Genomic DNA, 13663 nt, shown 5'->3' with positions numbered 1-13663 from the left:
GCCACTTTGCGGAATCTGGGCTCACCATCGCTTCTTCATAGTTCGTAGGTTCATCATGATCTAGTAGCATGACTTCCAGAACTGGATTACCGTACCACTCTGGTGCGGATCTTACTCTGGTTGATCTACGAGGTTCAGTAGTATCTTGTTCTGAGGTTTCATGATCATTATCATTAACTTCCTCACTTATTGGTGTAGGTGTCGCAGAAACAGTTTTCTGTGATGTACTACTTTCCAACAAGGGAGCAGGTACAGTTACCTCGTCAAGTTCTACTTTCCTCCCACTCACTTCTTTCGAGAGAAACTCCTTCTCAAGAAAGTTTCTGAATTTAGCAACAAAAGTCTTGTCTTCGGATCTGTGATAGAAGGTGTATCCAATAGTTTCCTTTGGATATCCTATGAAGACACATTTCTCCGATTTGGGTTCGAGCTTATCAGGTTGAAGCTTTTTCACATAAGCATCGCACCCCCAAACTTTAAGAAACGACAACTTTGGTTTCTTGCCAAACCACAGTTCATAAGGCGTCGTCTCAACGGATTTTGATGGTGCCCTATTTAACGTGAATGCGGCCGTCTCTAGAGCATAACCCCAAAACGATAGCGGTAAATCAGTAAGAGACATCATAGATCGCACCATATCCAGTAAAGTACGATTACGACGTTCGGACACACCATTACGCTGTGGTGTTCCGGGTGGCGTGAGTTGCGAAACTATTCCACAGTTTTTCAAATGTACACCAAACTCGTAACTCAAATATTCTCCTCCACGATCAGATCGTAGAAACTTTATTTTCTTGTTACGATGATTTTCAACTTCACTCTGAAATTCTTTGAACTTTTCAAATGTTTTAGACTTATGTTTCATTAAGTAGATATACCCATATCTGCTTAAATCATCTGTGCAGGTGAGAAAATAACGATATCCGCCATGAGCCTCAATATTCATCGGACCACATACATCGGTATGTATGATTTCCAACAAATCTGTTGCTCTCTCCATAGTACCGGAGAACGGTGTTTTAGTCATCTTGCCCATGAGGCACGGTTCGCAAGTACCAAATGATTCATAATCAAGTGGTTCCAAAAGTCCATCAGTATGGAGTTTCTTCATGCGCTTTATACCGATATGACCTAAACGACAGTGCCACAAATAAGTTGCACTTTCATTATCAACTCTGCATCTTTTGGCTTCAACATTATGAATATGTGTATTACTACTATCGAGATTCAATAAGAATAGACCACTCTTCAAGGGTGCATGACCATAAAAGATATTACTCATATAAATAGAACAACCATTATTCTCTGATTTAAATGAATAACCGTCTCGCATTAAACAAGATCCAGATATAATGTTCATGCTCAACGCTGGCACCAAATAACAATTATTTAGGTCTAATATTAATCCCGAAGGTAGATGTAGAGGTAGCGTGCCGACCGCGATCACATCGACTTTGGAACCGTTTCCCACGCGCATCGTCACCTCATCCTTAGCCAATCTTCGCTTAATCCGTAGCCCCTGTTTCGAGTTGCAAATATTAGCAACAGAACCAGTATCAAATACCCAGGTGCTACTGCGAGCATTAGTAAGGTACACATCAATAACATGTATATCACATATACCTTTGTTCACTTTGCCATCCTTCCTATCCGCCAAATACTTGGGGCAGTTCCGCTTCCAGTGACCAGTCTGCTTGCAGTAGAAGCACTCAGTTTCAGGCTTAGGTCCAGATTTGGGTTTCTTCTCTTGAGCAGTAACTGGCTTGCCGTTCTTCTTGAAGTTCCTCTTCTTCTTTTCTTTGCCCTTTTTCTTAAAACTAGTGGTCTTATTGACCATCAACACTTGATGCTCCTTTTTGATTTCTACCTCCGCAGCTTTCAGCATCGCGAAGAGCTCGGGAATAGTCTTGTTCATCCCTTGCATATTATAGTTCATCACGAAGCTCTTGTAGCTTGGTGGCAGTGATTGGAGAATTCTGTCAATGACGCAATCATCTGGAAGATTAACTCCCAATTGAATCAAGTGATTATTATACCCAGACATTTTGAGTATATGCTCACTGACAGAACTGTTCTCCTCCATCTTGCAGCTATAGAACTTATTGGAGACTTCATATCTCTCAATTCGGGCATTTGCTTGAAATATTAACTTCAACTCCTGGAACATCTCATATGCTCCATGACGTTCAAAACGTCGTTGAAGTCCCGATTCTAAGCCGTAAAGCATGGCACACTGAACTATTGAGTAGTCATCAGCTTTGCTCTGCCAGACGTTCATAACATCTGGTGTTGCTCCAGCAGCAGGCCTGGCACCCGGCGGTGCTTCCAGGACGTAATTCTTCTGTGCAGCAATGAGGATAATCCTCAAGTTACGGACCCAGTCCGTGTAATTGCTACCATCATCTTTCAACTTTGCTTTCTCAAGGAACGCATTAAAATTCAACGGAACAACAGCACGAGCCATCTATCTACAATTAACATAAACAAGCAAGATACTATCAGGTACTAAGTTCATGATAAATTTAAGTTCAATTAATCATATTACTTAAGAACTCCCACTTAGATAGACATCCCTCTAATCTTCTAAGTGATTACGTGATCCAAATCAACTAAACCATAACCAATCATCACGTGAGATGGAGTAGTTTTCAATGGTGAACATCGTTTATGTTGATCATATCTACTATATGATTCACGCTCGACCAAAACAGGCCTTTAGTACCGGTTGGTTGCTCCAACCGGTACTAAAGGCCCCTCCTATATAAACAACACTTACGAAAATTTCAGTTTCTCATCTGCTTCTTCTCCTCTGCACCGTCGCCCACCGCCCCCGTACGTCTCCATCCCTCGTCGCCGCCCCCGTCGCCGCCCCGTCCCCGTCGTCGCCGCCCCGTCGTCCCCGTCCCCGTCGTCCCCATCGTCACCGCCGCCCCGTCCCGCGTTATCCCCGTCCCCGTCATCGCCGCCCCGTCCCTGTCCCCGTCGACGTCATCCCCGTTGTCGTCGCGCCCGTCGCCGTCCCCGTCGCCGCCCCCCGTCACCTCTCGCCTCGCCGGTGAGCGCACACACACACACACATACATTTTTTGTTTTTTAGTTATACAAATAGTTAGAATTTTTTCTGTTTTTTAGAAAATTTTCTGTTTTTTACAAATAGTTAGAAATGTTAGAATTGTTAGAATAGTTAGAAATGTTAGAATTGTTAGAATAGTTAGAAATGTTAGAATTGTTAGAAATTTTTTCTGTTTTTTAGTTATAGAAATAGTTATAAAAAAGTTAGAATTGTAGAAATTTTTCTGTTTTTTAGAAATTGTTAGAAATTTTTCTGTTTTTAGAAATAGTTAGAAATGTTAGAATTGTTAGAATAGTTAGAAATGTTAGAATTGTTAGAATAGTTAGAAATGTTAGAATTGTTAGAAATTTTTCTGTTTTTTAGTTATAGAAATAGTTATAAAGAAGTTAGAATTGTTAGAAATTTTTCTGTTTTTTAGTTATAGAAATAGTTATAAAAAAGTTAGAAATTTTTCTTTTTTTAGTTCTAGAAATATTAGAAATGTTATAGAAATGTTAGTTATATAGAAATGTTAGAAATTTTAGTTATCAAAATCCAATCATTAAAAAAATGTTACTTTTTGCGGGCATATAGCTAGTATTTGTTCTCGACGATGCCCAACCCGCATCCTCGCCGTCGACCCGTCCGCGACGACGTCCGACTGACCCATGTCCGGGACTGGGCTCCGCCGGGCTGGCACTGGGAGGTGCTACCTGGAGGGGCGCGCCGCTTGATGAGGAATCCGGCCCCGGGTCCCATCGTCGACCCTGATCTCATTTGGTGGCATTCGCGTGGGCCAGTTTCGGTGCGGAGGGAGCCGGCCCCGCCGGAGGTGGTACGTCGCCGTGTCAGGGAGGAGGACGAGCACGTCCATCGCTACATGGTTGCGTTAGAGGGCGGCAGGTTCTCCAATACCTGGCAGTTTCTTCAGGGATCTCACTTCAGCTATGGTCCTGTGAGGGTTCCTTCTCTTTGGGTGTCCACCGCCCGCGCCGCAGGAACCGCGAGTGTCCTAGATTCTTCTGTAGTATTCGATCTTTATTAGCTACCTAGCCAGTGATGTACTCGATATATAATATTCAAGACGATCTATTCGAGATTATATATTATTCGAGACGATGTATTCGAGATTATATCTATTATTCAAGACGATGTATTCGAGATTATATCTATTATTCGAGACGATGTATTCGAGATTATATCTATTATTCGAGACGATGTATTCGAGATTATATCTATTATTCGAGACGATGTATTCGAGATTATATGTATTATTCGAGACGATGTAATTTGAATACTAAATTGTTTTATATTTCTTTTGGCATAGTTAAATAAAAGCTATGGCGGACAATACCGACAGAGAGGGAGAACAGACCATGTTCGATATAATACGCGGGCCAGATGATGATCAGAATGAAGAAGATTATGACGGCTCCGAATTTCTAAACAACACCGGAGAGGGTGATATGATATTCGACCGCGACGATCGAATTGATGAAGTCATGAACTACGATTATGACAACACCAGAGAGGTATATATATTTATATAAGCAGGCATCTGGTGATCATCACATGTTTTAAATGAGTTGAAGATATATTAACGAATCAATCTTTCTTCTTTCAGCCATCCGGATCGAGCAAATCTTCAGGCAACAGGACGAAACGAGGCCCGAACAAAAAGTTGAAGGAGGGCGTAAAGTATAATATCGAGGCAATCAAACCTAATGGCGAACCATTAGCGCCTAAGAAGATTGCGGACAAGTTCGTTCGTCAGTGCGGAGTTCTTGTGAAGGACCAACTCCCGATCTCCCTTCAAGAATGGAGAGAGACAGCAAAGCCACGTCCAGATCTTACTTTTGTCGATGACAGACAAAAAAGTCTGTTTTGGGATACTCTCATGGAACATTTCACCCTACCAGATCATTTCACAGAAGCAGATGTGCAGAAAGTCAAGGACGCTGCTCTTAGGAAGATGGCGGTTGCATTCAAGAACCACAAGAATCGTGAATGGGACAAGTACGTCAAGGGAGCAAGGAAGACTCCAGTATTCGAGGGAACACTAGAGAATCAAAGTGCTCATTGGGACGTTTTCGTGAAATTCAAGAATTCAGAATTATCTAAGGAATGGTCAAGAATAAACGAGGCCAATGCCACAAAAAAGGATAAGTTCCATAAGATGGGGCCAGGTGGCTATGCGGTGGGAATGCCTAAGTGGGATAAGTCTGAGAAAGAGATGTTGGATGCAAGTGTCACTCCAGAAATATTGAGCTAGCCCCCCAGGTGCAGGACTTGGTTCTATGCGCATGGGGGGGAGTTGGACCCGAAGACAGGCAAAGTTTCCAAGAAGGCATGTCTGGACGGAGCCGAAGATAAGCTACTTGTTGCAATAGAAGAGGCTCGATCCGGGTTGTTCGAGCCCAACAGAGAGAACGACGAGCTTACGCGTGCAATCCTGAACACCCGGGAAGAACACGAGGCATGTGCGCTATTCCGTGGTATGAGGGGTTTTCGGACTGGAACGCCGACTACAGAACCCGTGCGAGAAAGAAGATTGCGGAGGAGAAGAAAAGGAAGATGGAAGAGGAGCAGAGGAAGCTCGACTATGAACGCCTTCAAGGCCTAGAATCAGCGCACGCGGACTTGGCAATCAAATTCCAGCGGCAGCAGGAGCAGATCGACTCACTTAGCCAGCAAAGGGGGTCTCAGCAGCTGCAGCAGCTAGCGGATGATCCAGCATTGGATACCACCGCCCCATCCATGCCGAGAAGCAGCGTGGGTTCCGCCCCGTTTGACGCAATGCTGGATAGATACCCCGTGGATGACATCGCGGAGAACACTAACTGCGAGCTACACTTCAAAATTAAGAACATATCCTTGAAGGTGGCGGACGGCGTTGCTTATACAAATTCCCCCGATGCAACCTTCCATTGCAACCCGATTCCAGCAGGCTATGCTCGTGTCGTGGTTGATGAGGTGGTGGACCAATATTCGGGGCTAGAGCTTGACATTCCTGGAGGTGACGAGGAGCACACACTCGGAGATGCCAAACATCGTATCATCCTATGGAGAAAGGATTGCATCATCTTTCGAAGGCTACCGACACCGCGTCACCCGACTCCTCATCGAAGTCCGCCACCGAGTCAGCAGACTCCCGCTCCTCCAAGTCCACCAACGCGTGAGGCCACTCCTCCTCCTCCAAGTCTGGCAAAGTGTCAGGCCACTCCTCCTCCAAGTCCGACACAGCGTCAGACGTCCACTCCTCCTCCAAGTCCGGCACAACCTCAGGCCACTGCAAGTCTGGCACAGCTTCAGGCCACTCCTCCTCGTCCAACTCAGCCCCGTCAGCCGTCTCCGCCGCCTCAGCAATCGTAGAAGAGACACCCCGCAGCTATGGTGCGTAGCGGTACGAGTCGAGGTCATAGTACAGGAAGTACAAGCGGAAGCAAACGATATAAATATGGTCCAAACCTCACTACTCCTCTTCCTGAGAGGGCTTACGACAGGACCGAGGAGCAAACCAATGCCATAGTGCGGGCAGAAGTCGACGCCCATTTTGGACCGAAACCGCCACCGCCGCCAAGGGAGAAAGTGCCTGTGGAAATAGTTGACCACTTCATTCGTATGGCTCAACCACCAGCTCCTAAGCCTGTTGACACAGACTATGAGCGCCACATCAGGAAGTTACATCGACAACGTCCACAGAAGAAGGCGAGCTCGAGCTCGAGCAAACAACAAGAAGCTGTCAAAAAATGCGGGAAAACCGTTGCCCAGCTGGGAGAACAGGCGGCGCAATCGATCCCCCCGCTTGTTGTGCCGCGAACAACACGTGACAGTACGCGCGCCCAATATTATTGTGGGCAAACAGTTTACGTTCCCGAGGTGGGCGATGTGGTAATAACCCAGGAACATATAATGCAGGCTGAAACTCTCAAAATCACTGTTGGACAACTACTTGAGATCGAGGACATGCCTGTGCTTACAGAGGAGGAAATAAAACGGAAATATGCCCGGGGCCAACCTTTGGTCAAGCCAGAAGAGGTCAAGAAGCTCCCAACGAGAATGTACGAATTGCATCAATGGTACATGGACATTACCAAGAGATCCGATCGAGAGTCCCTCATGGTGCAAGTCAAGAAGGATCATTACTATCATGAGAAACCTGTGACCGTTGAGTATTCTGAACTGTTTCAGTTATACAATCAAGACGCACTCGACAAATCTATCGTCAGTTGCTATTGTCTGTAAGTGATTTCTTTCTGTAATTTAAGTCTCAAGCTAGCTGTAGTGATCCTTTTGATCAACCATTACCTGTAATTATCCTCACTATATTCTTTTCTGTGGTATTATGCAGGATGAAGATGTATGAAATGAGAAAAGGTGGACGCTATGACATTGGGTTCATTGACCCAAACACCGTTAATGAATACACATGGAAAATGAACAAGCATCATGAAAAGCAGGTAGAGGACAGCATGCTAGAGTTCTTGAAGCGCCTCAAATACAATGGAGATATACTACTTCCTTACAACTTCCAGTGAGTCACACTTTCTTGTACTACAAATTCTTTGTTTTTGCCTACTAGGTAGCTACATGTTTTTGCTTACATATGCCCGCTTAATTAAGACATGCAAACGTGTGTGCATGCAGATTTCACTGGATCTTGTGTATCATTAAAGTTGACGCCGGAACAGTTCAAATACTGGACTCACTACTCAAAGCAAATAGTGACTATAACATCTTGTTTGGGATAGTCAACAGGTAATTTCAATCATTATTAACTATATATCTCAGCCTATTTAGTTCGTCATTTCATGATATGAACTATTTAATAACCCCTTTATTCATTTTCTTTGTCGGCGGGCAGGGCTTGGGCAAGGTTCATCAGCGTCACGGAAGGCGAATGGAAACGACAGCTGAAATGGTTTTTTGATTTAAAATATGTTTTTAAAGATGTGTTTAAAATGTTTTCGGGTTTAACAATGTTTTTGGGTTTAAAATGTGTTTGTGTTTTTATAAACTGTTCAAGATTATACAAAATGTTTGGAATCCCAATTTCTTCACATTTCAAAAATGTTTTTGAATTTCCAAAATTGTTCATTTTTTCCAGAAAAAATGGAATTTCATAAATTATTTTATTTTTCCAAAAATATTCGGCATTTCCAACGTGTTCACATTTTTCCCAAGAAAGTTTCAACTTTTTTCAGAAATGTTTGTATATATGAACGCTGTCGTGTGTTCTTATATAATTCACGGTATATTTTTTTCGATAAAGGGTGAGTTTTATTGGCTCAAACGGAGCATCGAGAAGATACAATATGAGCACACACCCGGCCTCTGCATAATTAAAATGCACACAGCCAACCCAACACTCACACGCAAAAAAAACACGCCAACAACTAGCAAGGTCACAAGACCAAAAGCTATGCATAGGCGTGGAGAAGAGAAAATAAAAGGGAAAAGGAAAACTCCAAAGCGATCAGATCAGCAATGGACAAACTACAACTAAGACCATATCCACACCAACCATTGACATCACATGGAGGCCGATGTTCTTCAACAGCAACGCCTTCGGAATGGAAGCGACACTCAAGCGCCGCCGTTGCCGGATCCAACCACAAAGGTCAGAATCAAAGTCTTCACCCTGAAAGATAGTCTGAACATATCCGAGCAATGCCTCCAACAAGGTAACGACATAGAAAACATCACCATTGCCAGGTATGACCACTCGGGTCTGACCTAGGCTTTCACCCCGGAGCTCGAGACCAGGTGCTCATAACACCACCATCAAAGCCACGCATGTGTTGTCGCCACCACTTTTCCGCAATACTAGCAGCTACAATTTGACCGCCGCCACCCCACAAAACATCTCTGTGCGTCAAGTCGTTGTCCATAGTTTGTAACACACCACAGAAAGTCATCCACCGGATCAAGAGATAACACCTCCTGAAGTCTTTTCGATAACCTCGCTGTCGTGGATCCGTAGGAAGTCACTGCAGAACAGTCAGCAGTCACCCCCTCTGGCCAATTTGATCTAAATCACCACCATCAACCGAGGTTCGCAATGACGGCAGCCCGCACCGCACACGCAAAAGGCCACCTCGTCGCGGCAAACCCACATGTCCAGAGACCGTCATGGCCGGAGTAGTGTCCACAGAGAACCGCGGCGAATCTTCAACCCTCTGCCAAAGGCACACCGTGACACACACACACACACACACCATGGACAGAGGATTGTCAGCCAGATCCGATCTGGAGCCATGAGAGGGCGGTCCTCCAGATTCGATCTGGAACCATGAGGGGGTCCAACAGCTCGTCGTGGTGGAGGACGGGATCCGCCCCGCCGCAGCCCGGCTGGCCGGAACTAGATCTCAGGGGGTGGGGAGGGGGGTGTTGCACCGCGGGGTGCGATGTTGAGGGCGGAAGTGCCCTGCCGCCGCCATCCCAGGGACGGCGCGGCTTCACCGGCAGGCCCTCCGGCAGCGGTGACGCGGGGTTTGAGCGGGAGGGGGGGGCTACCGGCGCCGGCGGCTAGGTTTCCCCTGTGTCGCCCGTGAAGGGCGACGCGGGGTGTCGGGAATTGAACCTATATGAAATCACAAGCGGTTGCTTGGTCGAGTGGCAAGTAGCTTGTCCCAATAGTGCAAGGTCCTGAGTCCGAATCTTGGTTTCTTTGGGGTTTTTTTTTCTACGTAGAACGGACAGACGTGCCATAATTGGCTGGCCCATACGCGCGAGAACCGACATAGAGAGCCTCGTACAGGAGGGGTCTCCATAGAAAGTGGGTATGATTTGTCAAAGGTCCGTATCGTCCTTTATCAAATATAATGATATGTCCTCGCCAAATACCAAGTAGTTGTATTGTCAGTTTAATTATTCTTCACTAAAATGTATCTATAGTGTTAAATACATCTGTTTGAGTGATAACTAATTCCAGACAAAGGACGTACATCTCAAATCAAATAGTTGGGTAGATGAGAACACTTATTCTACTGATGTGCTCTCACACTTTGAATGAAGCTTCTACCCCAAGCCGATCTAGCTTGACTCAGTTTACCAATTCTAACTTCGAATCAATTACCTCTGACCCATATTAATTGATGCTCGAAAAGATGTATCTAGACATATTTCAGTGCTAGATACATCCGTTTGAGCATCAATTAATACGTGACGGATTGAAAACTTGTTTAGTTGACTATAGTTAACCAAAATTGAAGGGCTGCATCTGTTTAGCTCAACTATTATGTTCCTTGTGTGCATATGAAGCAGATTTAAGATACATGCAGGTTCAGCAAGTTCAAGTTTAGTTCAGAAAATAAAAATATAAGGGTTGATGTTATTGTTGCTTATTCGGAAGTGAGCTATGTTGAGAAGTGGCTTGGCATATTATTTTCGTCATTTCCATCCAGTGATCAATTCAATCTGAACCCTGTATCTCAATTGATTTTTGAAAAGTGAGATCCCTTTAGTTTAGCAATTCAGTCTATTTTTTATACAAGACGCCCTGTACCTTGTATATAGTTATGTCCACAACTGGCTGCTAAAATACAGCTATAAGTTCCGTAATGAAGGTAAATTATTTCTCATCTTGGTATCCTATCCTGCAGGACGATTGCTCATCTTATTTCAATCCCTCACTGCTCCTTTTCTTGAGTAATATTTACAAGCTGCACTTGATACATTTTCCAGAAAATGGTAAGCTCTTGAAGAAAGGAAAGTCACTTTTCTCTTGGAGAGGCATTCTGTATGGTCTTTTGACATGTGGGTTCCTCCGCTCTCGGCCTGATCAAATGCCCGATTGCTAGATCTTTTTTCCTTTCTTGTTACTACTGTATATCCGAAGACCTTGACAATGAGTGACAACCAATTGTAAGAATAAGCTGTATATTTAGCCATGGAAAATTTACCATCCATATTTTGTGCCACATATATTTATGGAAATTCATATTACTCTCTCTGTCCTATAATGTAAAAAGATTTTTGATACTACACTAATGTCAAAAAACATCTTATAATATGAAGCGGATGAAGTAGTATATTTATAAAATATATTGATGGGTTCGACAACGCGTGCCATCATTGTAGTTGATCGCATGATAACGCTGCTCCTTGCTCCACCAAAGCTCCAATGGCATGCACGGTCAGAGGCGGCCCGCCGGGTGCGAGGACGACTCACGGGTGTGAGAGCATCTACAACCGGACCCCATACCCGCCTCAATCGTCCGGATGGGCTGCCCGGTCACTACATGAACGCAAAAACCGCACCCAACCTATCCTCGTAAATCCGGCCCAAACACCCGGACCGACCGACACTCCCATACCCGGTCCATATAGGGACACCCAGACGCGGGCGACACGTAGGACTGACCGCAATGCCCATGCGGTGACACGCAGTGACCGTCGGTCTGACTAGCGCCTCCTTCCCTTCCACGTCGCATGGCGCCGCTCCGGCGTGCCGCTCGAGGGAGCAAGTCCGGCTATTTAAGCTGGATGCATGGTGGCAGCCCAACCCTAGCTTGTCCCCATTCCTTCCATCTCCCTCCCACCCACGCCGCCGGCTTCCATCCACTCACGGTAGCTACTAGCCGTACCCGACAGAGGATCACCACATAGACCATGTTGGTGCCGGAGCACCAGATGCTCGTGCTGGAGGAGATCTGCGCCGTGCCATTGCTTGATTCGCTGTTGGCCTTCCACCGGATTCGCTAGAGCCGGAGGAGGAGTAGGAGAAACCGAAGCCGAAGGAGGCGGTGACAGCAGATCCAACGCATGCGGGCTTTGCCATGTCCAACGCCATGGCAGAGTTCGAGGAGGCCCAGGCAGACGAGCTGGCAGAGCAGTAGGCCCCTCCTCAAGTCCTTCGAGACAGAGCACGAGGTGGAGGCAAACAGCCGCATCCTCCAGCAGCGGAAGGCAGAAATCTACTAGCTCTTCGCCGAGTTTGAGGAGGACAAGGACGAGCCGGCCGTGTGCCCAATTGCCAATGACCACGAGGCCAGTGGCTCCGGCACCAACATCGTCAACATCTCCCACGACGAAGACGCGCAGTTTAGTACAGTTCATAGTAGTAGTTTACGTAGATCATGTCATTGCATGGGTTTATATGAAAATGGTAGGGATGTCAACCGGGTCCCGTTTAATCTCGTTTAAAGTCCACTTATGATATGATAGTTCAACAAAGTTTTTTATTTGTTTAAGAAGAATGAACTATCAAGTTAACGAAAACTAACTAAACGGGATTGTGGACACCATTTATTTAGCACTTACATCCCTAGAAAATGGTAATCAGAAGACGCATCCTCGGGCGTTTGGCAACTCGTATTAGGTATGTGTGATTGTAGGTAGATGCTCTGACGATCGTGCTCAAGTTCAGGCACGCCGTGTTTCTCGCGTGCGCGCATGCTCAGTCACGCACAGCGGTGGCTCGTGTCGTGTGGCCAAAGTTGTCCGCGTCAGTTCGGCAGAGGAGGTCGGGAGCGCGCAATGAAGACGGTCCCATGGCGTCCGCGACGGCAGGTCCACCGCTCGGCGCGTCCGGGTGCCTGCGATTCCGCCTCCTCCCCTGCGGCCCCCGTCGGCCCCCTCCCCTGCGATTCCGCCTTGATGCCTGCCAGCGACCCTGCACTGGGAGTTCAAGAACCCGCGTCTCCCCGCAGCCGCGTCCGCATCACTGCATTCATCATGTGCTTCGATGAAAAGTCGGACGATAGTTCCGTCACGCGGTATGTCATGAAACGTAGTAGCTTCGGCCGCATTCGTTGCAGTAGCATGTTCAGTGAACCAGTTGGGCCGTCCGTACGTAGACAGCCAATACACCATTAACGTGACGGAGCCGTCGAGGCGAAAAGACCTACTGACCTTGACAGCATTAATTAATGTGGTAGCAGCCATTCGCCACGGCCCACGATACTCCAACCAGCAACGCTCCAACCTAACCGTCGAAATTTCTACTCCCTCCGGTCCTTTTTACTCTGCATATTAGGTTTGTCTGAAGTCATTCTCATCCAATTTTGACTAAGTTTATATAAAAAATTATAGACATTCACATAACAACACCAATATCATTAGATTCATCTTACAATATATTTTCATATTATATTTATTAGATATTATAGATGCTAATAATTTCTAATATAAATTTGGTCAAACTTAGCAAAGTTTGACTTTCGGCAAATCCAATGTGCAGAGTAAAAAGGACCGGAGGGAGTACCTCCGTCCTGGTTTATTACTCCCATTTGTATTTAGGATCATACTTTAATCATGATTTTAACAAATAAAATATAAGTTATATGTAGCAAAGGTGATATCATCAGAAACTATGTTCAAATGCAAATCCGATGATATAATTTTTTGTGACATGTATTAAAATTTTGATAGTCAAATCTATGATCAAAATTTGGCATAAATTATAAAGGGGACCAATATCAGGACGGAGGTAGTACACCGTTTACAAAGATGCCAGACTGGGAGTGCCGGCGACCCACCAACGACCGGCTTTCAATTGCTACGAGATGAATACTTGTCCCTCGTCATGCAGTGAAAAAAATAATTTTGACTTTTTGAGACATTAACGTGTAGGCAGTTTTATTTTTTCAGAAATGACCGAGATATGTT

Source organism: Triticum urartu, chromosome 2A (assembly GCF_056163025.1).
Source record: "Triticum urartu cultivar PI428250 chromosome 2A, HENAU_Tu73, whole genome shotgun sequence".
Lineage (NCBI taxonomy): Eukaryota > Viridiplantae > Streptophyta > Magnoliopsida > Poales > Poaceae > Triticum > Triticum urartu.
Note: the sequence above shows the minus strand (reverse complement) of the source record.